Below are 9388 nucleotides of genomic sequence, written 5' to 3'. Positions count from 1 at the left end.
TTCAGTAAATGCTTATATATCATTGATAATGTTGCAGACTCATTGCAACTCGACTAAACCTGATATGACAGCAGAGAAGGAGAGAGAGAGTCTTGCAGAATAAATGACAAAGTCCTCTTCAACAACAAATGTCTTAAAGCGCATCTCATTCTCCAATATTGAATTATAAATAGAATATTATACAAAATCTAGAGAAAAAAACAACAACTGTTAAATATCCATTATAAAGTTGTTTCAAGGAAGGGTTCCCAGATAGCCACACTATTTCGGCCCAGATCCGGATCTGGGACGTCACAATGTTGTTGCTATCTGAGTTATATCAGCATGAATGACTGACTACATTGAATTAGAAATTAACTGAATCAAACACTTGCTGTTAATCATTCATTGATCAAGTTACATTATCATTGACTGGATGTGAATGAATATTTGCTTGTACATAAAACGTTTTTATTTTTTATTTTTTTATTTGTAGAGCGTGATCTGAGGATTGTTCTTCTGGGTAAAAGTGGATCAGGAAAAAGTGCCACAGGAAACACCATCCTGGGCAGAGAGGCATTTGAAGTTGTTGATTTTATACATTCATCCAGTAAATTGTGTGAGAAACAGGAAGGAAATGTGGGTGGAAAGACCGTCTCTATAATTGAAACAGGACTATTTAATACAGCTGTGACAAAACAGCACCTGAAGAATGAAATAGAAAAGTGTATATTTATGTCTTCTCCTGGTCCTCATGTGTTTCTGCTGGTGCTAAAGCTGGGTGTGAGATTCACAAAAGAGGAGAGAGACGCAGTGAAATGTATTCAGGAGAACTTTGGAAAAGAAGCTTTGTGTCGTACCATCATTCTGTTCACTCACGCTGATCAGCTGAAGGGAAAGCCTGTGGACGAGTACATCAATAACAGCAACAATTTAATGGAAATCGTTGACAGCTGTGGTGGCAGATATCACTCCTTCAACAATGAGGACAGAAAGAGTCAAGAGCAGGTCACAGAACTGATGAACAAGATTGATGCACTGATGGAGGAAAATGAAATGGATCATTACACTCATTACAAGATGTTCAAAACAACTCAGATAGAAATGACAAGGAAGGAGACAAATATAATAAGAAACATAATTCTATGTGCATTTATAGTTTTATGTGGATTTTGTATTTGTAATTTTCTGTCACTGCAGCTGCAGGAGAAGTCCCAGTTGCAGGAGATGTCGCATCTACAGAAGAAACTGCCATCGCAACTGGAGGAGAAGATGACATCACCGCAACTGGAGGAGAAGATGACATCACCGCAGCTGCAGGAGAATATGACATCACCGCAACTGGAGGAGATGACATCACCGCAACTGGAGGAGAAGATGACATCACCGCAGCTGCAGGAGAAGATGACATCACCACAGCTGCAGGAGAATATAACATCACCGCAGCTGCAGGAGAATATGACATCACCGCAGCTGCAGGAGAAGATGACATCACCGCAGCTGCAGGAGAATATGACATCACCGCAACTGGAGGAGATGACATCACCGCAACTGGAGGAGAAGATGACATCACCGCAGCTGCAGGAGTAGATGACATCACCGCAGCTGCAGGAGAATATGACATCACCGCAACTGGAGGAGATGACATCACCGCAACTGGAGGAGAAGATGACATCACCGCAGCTGCAGGAGAATATGACATCACCACAGCTGGAGGAGAAGATGACATCACCGCAGCTGCAGGAGAAGATGACGTCACCGCAACTGGAGGAGATGACATCACCGCAACTGCAGGAGAAGATGACATCACCGCAGCTGCAGGAGAATATGACATCACCACAGCTGGAGGAGAAGATGACATCACCGCAGCTGCAGGAGAAGATGACGTCACCGCAACTGGAGGAGATGACATCACTGCAGCTGCAGGAGAAGATGACGTCACCGCAACTGCAGGAGAAGATGACATCACCGCAGCTGCAGGAGAATATGACATCACCGCAGCTGCAGGAGAAGATGACATCACCGCAGCTGCAGGAGAATATGACATCACCGCAACTGGAGGAGATGACATCACCGCAACTGGAGGAGAAGATGACATCACCGCAGCTGCAGGAGAAGATGACATCACCACAGCTGCAGGAGAATATGACATCACCGCAGCTGCAGGAGAATATGACATCACCGCAGCTGCAGGAGAATATGACATCACCGCAGCTGCAGGAGAAGATGACATCACCGCAGCTGCAGGAGAATATGACATCACCGCAACTGGAGGAGATGACATCACCGCAACTGGAGGAGAAGATGACATCACCGCAGCTGCAGGAGAATATGACATCACCACAGCTGGAGGAGAAGATGACATCACCGCAGCTGCAGGAGAAGATGACGTCACCGCAACAGGAGGAGATGACATCACCGCAACTGCAGGAGAAGATGACATCACCGCAGCTGCAGGAGAATATGACATCACCACAGCTGGAGGAGAAGATGACATCACCGCAGCTGCAGGAGAAGATGACGTCACCGCAACTGGAGGAGATGACATCACCGCAACTGCAGGAGAAGATGACATCACCGCAGCTGCAGGAGAAGATGACATCACCGCAACTGGAGGAGAAGATGACATCACCGCAGCTGCAGGAGAAGATGACATCACCGCAGCTGCAGGAGAAGATGACATCACCGCAGCAAAACTTTAGAACTTTTATAAATCCTTTGGATTATGTTGAAAATGCTGGATCTTATGCTGTAGAATCACAGTGACTTTAAAATCAACAATATAAATCTAAGTCAAAAATAAGGCTCTGATTGAGTTCAGTGACTCGAATGAGTGAGTGAGATCAAATGATGATTATGTTTAAACATAACCAACAACATCTGATCACACTTTCTATTTGTTCATCTGGCTTTTATAATTAAGATATAACAGCCAAATTAATCTAAAGTTAATAGTTTAAGGGTCAAGAGCCCAACTAAACCAAACACCGATCTCCATACTGGTAACTTACAATTTGTGATTTTCTCCTTCAGTGATTCTGCTTGTTAACATCAGGTGTCTTCAATAATGTTCAATCATCACTAAATTAATCACTTAATTATCTCATTAACTTCAACACTCTTGAGTGTGGACTCATACACTCCCAGGAGTGTTAATTTAACACTGGAGTTTTTGCTGTGTACAAAGAGCCGTAGTTAACTGACAAGCTGAGCCATATCGCATTAATTATTGCTGGCGATACGTAGTGTTGTTTTTGGCGGCCTGTTTTAATTTTAGTTTTAGTCTAGTCTTTGTGTCAGGCTGTCATTTTAGTTTTTATTAGTTTTAGTCACATTCATACTCTTTTTAGTCTAGTCAAGTTTTAGTCGACGAAAACTGATGACATTTTAGTCTAGTTTTAGTCAATGAAAATTGTATTTTAGTCTCTTTTTAGTAATGCGATTCTATTTAACCCAGTCAATATAGAATTTCAAACAAGGCTTATAGGCTATTTAGTAGGCCTATATTTAGGGCTGTGACGGTGGCAGGTTTTTTTTTTTTTTTTTTACCACCGCGGTAATGGACCAACTACCGGCGGTGGTTGGGGTTATTAAAAAAAAAAAAAAAAAAAAAAAAAACTTGTTTTATATTTCCACACAAAGACGCGTGATATAGGCTACACTCTGTGTAGCAATCGGTGTCCCTTAAATGTAATAAGTTAGCTTAACTTATTGAATTTGACTTTGTATTATTGTTTTAGTGGTCTCGATTCAAATAAGTTCAAAGTACTCATAACTATTGTTTTTTTATAAACTTAATTGAATTGAGGCAATCGGTTTCCTCAAATGAAATGAGTTAGCTTAACTTGTTGGGTTTTACAGTGTGTATCAAAATAAAGATTTAAATTTTTAAAAGAGTAAAACAATTAATAATTTAGATTTGTATTTTAAAATATTAAAAATTATATTAGAATTAGAATATTAGAATAAAATTATATATATTTTTAATAAACACACAAACCCCCCCCCCCCACCCCCCCACACACATCCACCCACCAAAACTTGTGTTTGAGTACTAATCGATAATATATAAATATAATTTTAACAATATTTTTAACTCAGATAAACTGCTTTGACCCCATGTTAACTTTGTCCAATCACAAACCTTGCTCAGATAGTCACATGACAGTTGGACAGAGGCTGCCACAAATGTGAAGATAGTTTCACTTTGCTTCATTAGCGCAGTCCTCGGCTGTGTTGTTTTGGTTAAAACAATTCTTACCACAACATTCAAGGAATATACGAGGTAACCAAAAAATAATGTTATTGTTATTGTTATTAAGAACACGGAATTTTGACTGTGTAAATGCCAGACATTTGCCATTAAATCAAAAGTGGAAACCACATGAACAACTGTTCATTGATGTATTCTACAGGTGGAGACTCAAATACGGGACTAATTTAGAAATGGCAGGTAAACATCCAGGTGAGCTAAAACCTTCCTACACAACATTTATTATAATGCTGTTCTTCTGTATCAGTAGACAAAACAAAGTAAACAAGAGTGTCAACAATATCACTCAGAAGAGTACAAAATAAGCTTGAGTTGACTAATTTTGTGCCTTTTAAATTATATAAAATTTAGCAACAAAATGCAATTACTGATGACCAAACTGTTTAGAGTATAGTGGAGAAAATGCTAAATTTGAAGGAACATACAGTAAACTGCTGGTGCTGTTGGTATAGTTTTTGCAGGAAATACCAACAGTTCAACAAAAATATCTGAATAACAGATAGACGTCAAAGATGAATTAAGAACTCTTTATTTTTTTAATTGCCAACATTGAAGACACCTGATGTTAACAAGCAAGTGAAGCTGGTAATGCTGTTTGTGGAGTTGTTTAATGAAGTTGGAGCCTGACATCAAATGTTTAGACGTCAACCTAATTTTCATTTTCAACTAAAATGTTCAAATCCAATAACATTTATAGCTGGGGTGACCTCATATTGTGGCCATAAAATGAGCACACAGCGAGTGCGCTGTGAGGTTACACTTTTAGCTCACTGTGAACTCACATTGTGGTCATATGGAGAGATCACTGTGAGATCAACATGTTGACTGGGATATACCTTTATAAACATTTAAGTGTGTACTTTTAAATGATCGGATTCAAACTGAAAACAAATATTCGATATATATCATACGGTAACCATAATGTTTTATATTTGAGCGCGATCGCGTTTGAATGTATCATATTTGATACATTCGAAAAGCAAAACGCACCAAAAGGCTTCATGTTTTTACTATTATCTCATTTCATATCATCATAACGAATGGAAACATTTGAAGTAACATATGATAATCAATATATTTTTCTCTAGCTTAGTTGTTACTGAAATCTTTTGGAAGATTTATAGGCTGCTACAGGTTATTGTTATTATTATTTTATGCAGCACTGCGCATAGCCTATGCTTACAAGGCACAATAAACCTGGTGTTCATTATATTATATATTGTTGGAAACATTTGTGTGTGTGTGTATTCTGTGAATTTTAAAAAGCAATTTTAACCAGAAAAAATCTAAAATGTATTCCCAAAATCGTGCAGGCCTTTCTCTTGATATCAGTATGTTCACTTTTTTTTTTTTTTAGGGCCCAGATGCCACTGAGTCCTGCTGACTTCAACATTCACATGAGTCTCTGTACATGAACATGGTGAAGTGAAAATCAAACACCTTGGAAATGAAAGGTATGTACAATGTTTTTAGGAATGGCACAAAGGTCTCTGTCTTTGGATCATTGTTTTCAATAAGTGCTTTTTTGTCATTTGTTGTGTATCTTTGGATTATGTTGTGCTGTAAATAAATCAAACAATTTAAAAGCCATTCTTTTTTAAATCTCCTCATTCTTTGTGCAAGGTTGCTCAGAATGACAGGGCCTGATAGCTCCTAATAGGGCCATTAGGGAGTGTCTTTGTCTTTCTCAGGTGTGAAAAGCTTACATATTAATGAGCTTCCGCATAAAGCTTTGTGGCACAAAACACGTCGTAAAAATTTTAAATCAATATTTTGTCTTCTCTGAATGAGCAGTCAGGGTGATTTTCACATAGTTGTAGAGCAAATATTCTAGGCTACGTGATACAATTTTCAAAAGTCTTGTGAAGAAATAATCAGTATGGGTTTCATAGCCTTATTTCAGTGACAATTTTTATTTTTATTTTCACAAACCACACATAAATGTCATCTCAAAACTACAAACTTTTACACACATGCTGCTGATATATTATTGTAGCAGAGTTTGTGCTGAATACAGTGTAATTAGACTTTAGCCATGAAAATGTCACAAGTAACAGAAATAAGCACAAATGTCAGAGCATGTCAGAACACCTCCAGGGCCCAGAAAACAGCTCAGACCCCAGAGGGTTAAGACTCCTCTGCTGAGATCTTCAGAGATTTAATGTCATCTTTTATCTTCAGTTGATTTCATCTCCGGAAGTCAGTTGTAGTTCTTGTGTTTCTCTTTTCTTCAGTGATTCTGCTCGTTATCATCAGGTGTCTTCAAATGCTCAATCATCGCTCAATTAAACACTTAATTATCTAATTAACTCTAACACTGCTTCAGTGTTACTTTTAACACCCTGCTGGTGGTTCCCATATAAACACAGAGCGGTGTTAAATTTAACACCGGGGAATTTACTGTGAGGGAATGTATGAAATGACCTTGAATGAAATGTAAGTTGCTTTGGATAAAAGTGTCTGCTAAATGCTTTAATGCATAAATCCAAACAGTCATAGGTCATCTAAAATAACATAATTAATTTGATGTAATTTGAATAGGATTAAGGTAATTCAAAGTGATTTTTATTTCCATTTCTTTATACCATGCACCTCTTTTGGAGAACCGAAAGGTTAACATTTAGGTTAACACACAGAAACTGCTGTGATCTCTCTTATTCTTATCAAAGTCGAAGTTAAAGTTTATTTTTATAGCACTGAGTATACAGCAGCTCATGAATAACATACTTTACAATGCAATAAAGTTAATATAAAACAGAGAAGAAGAAAAACAGGCATAAAATGCTGGCGATAAATTGCAACATTTAGTGAACATTAACCCCTGGTTTCACAGAAAAGGCTTAAGTCTACACTGTAAAAATGAATATGCTATATCTACTCAATAAAACAGTGCTGCTATACCCAGCGGGCACCTTGATGTCAAAATTAGGTCAAGAAATAGGTCAAAAATGAAAGTCATATTGACGTCAAGAGTTTGACCTCTGCTGATGTCATTTTGCCAAACAAAAAGGTGAAACGCATGGCCGTACACTTATTACCAGCTTCACTTAAAACTAACCAGATTTACTTCATATAATTTCCATTTTTATGAAATCATTAAAATGTTGTACTTTAAAGTCACCATGATGGTGGTTAGCGTTTGCTTTAGTTGTGCTCTTGACCCTTCACTGTTTAAAATAAAAGTTCTTTGGCTGCTATACTTGTTATAGGCAAAATAGTCATGAGAAGATAAGGTCAGAGGATGTTGGCTGTTTATAGATGACGACAATACCATCATGTAAATGCCTGATTCACTAATCGTGTCCAGTGTCAAATGTTTTGATTATATAGAATTTATGGTTTTTATGCCATTTACAATAGAATCTATTTAATTTTACAGCATTAGAGCAATTTTGTTTACCGAAGACTATAATGGATTTTAAAAAACATTTATTACATTAAACTTTTTCCTCTACATTATTACCATCAAGAATCAGTGTATGACTCTCAACAATGGTGACAATCAATGAAACGCTTCATGCCGCAGTGCATGCTGGGTACCACCAATCAAAACTCACCAAAATCTCCCAGCATGCATTGCAGCTTTAATAAATTATGCACCTGGAGTTGATCTGATTATCTGGATTTTTTGTTCGATTGTCACCATTGTTGAGATTCATATGCTGTTTCTTGATGTCTGTGTGCGTCTAAGTAATGCCATAGATGACAGGGTTTTGCACTAAATAGTTTTTAAAAACCAAGTACATTATTTGATAAACAAAACTGCTAGACATGCTGTCGAATCAAATGACTTCTGTTATGAATAAAACAGTTTTGAAACCGCAAGTCCTATATAATCAGAACATAAGACACTGAATAAGATCAGGGCTTCAGGCATTTACATGATGCACAAACAGCCAACATCACCTTATCTCATTTTCTCATGGCTTTTTTAGCTACAACAACAGAGCTTTATAACCACACAATTACAGCAGTCAGACAAAATTTAACTTTAAGAAGTCAAGGGTCAAGAGCACAACTAAAGCAAACGCTAACCACCATCATGGTGACTTTAAAATGCAAAATATGATTTCATTAAACCGGAAATTAAATAAAGTAAATCTGGTTAGTTTAAGTGAAGCTGGTAATAAGTGTACGGCCATGCGTTTCACCTTTTTGTTTGGCAAAATGACTTATTATCAAACTCTTGACGTCAAATTGACATCGACACTTTGACGTCAATATGACTTTCATTTTTGACCTATTTCGTGACCTAATTTTGACATCAATTTGATGTCATATTGATGTTAAATTGACATCAAATGCCCACTGGGTAATTAATAAAGTAAACCTAACTCAGAAATTGGTATTTAAAACAGAATTAGTTCTCTCTCCTGCTGAATTAGCAAATCCAGGTGATTGGAACAAAATACCGAGGAGGACTTTTACTTTCTGAACCTGGACTTTACACCTCTGCATAGCAATGCCACATGTCAGCCAAGAGCAAAGAAATAAACCTGAACTGGACCTTATCTGAGCCACAAAATCTGTGTATATTAAATATGGAGTAATTTCAGCCACAATCTTAGATAAAAGATTGAAGTAATTGGCCTTTAAAAATAAAAATCTGCCTGCCTCTATGGGAATTTAACATAGGGGTGTCCAGACTTATGCACCCTGTATTTTAAGGAAGAACATTTATTTATTTACGATACATTATTCATTCACAAAGAAAATTGGTGTCCTTAAAGGTTGGATTTTTCCAATTGTTTTTAATTAAGGCATTAAGTTCAATTTCCAAAAGATGATTTTTTATTCCTCTTTTTAGTCAACTTTAGCATGGGTCCCACATAGCAACATTGTGTCGGCCCAGATCCGGCCCACATCTGGCACACGTGGAAAGATGATCTGGCCCACATGCAGCGTGGAATTACGGCACTTGGGTGGGCCACTCCTGTTTGCCAAATCTGGGCCACAAGCAGGCCATAGCAATGCCACATCTCAGCCAAGAGCAAAGAAATAAACCAGAACTGGACCTTATCTGAGACACAAAATATATTAAAAATGAAGTCATCTCAGCCTGTTAACAAAAAGAATCACTGAAAGAAAGAAGAGAACAGAAAAAAGAGACGAGCAGAAGCACAAGAACTACAACTG

Source organism: Rutilus rutilus, assembly GCF_951802725.1.
Source record: "Rutilus rutilus genome assembly, chromosome: 2".
Lineage (NCBI taxonomy): Eukaryota > Metazoa > Chordata > Actinopteri > Cypriniformes > Leuciscidae > Rutilus > Rutilus rutilus.
Note: the sequence above shows the minus strand (reverse complement) of the source record.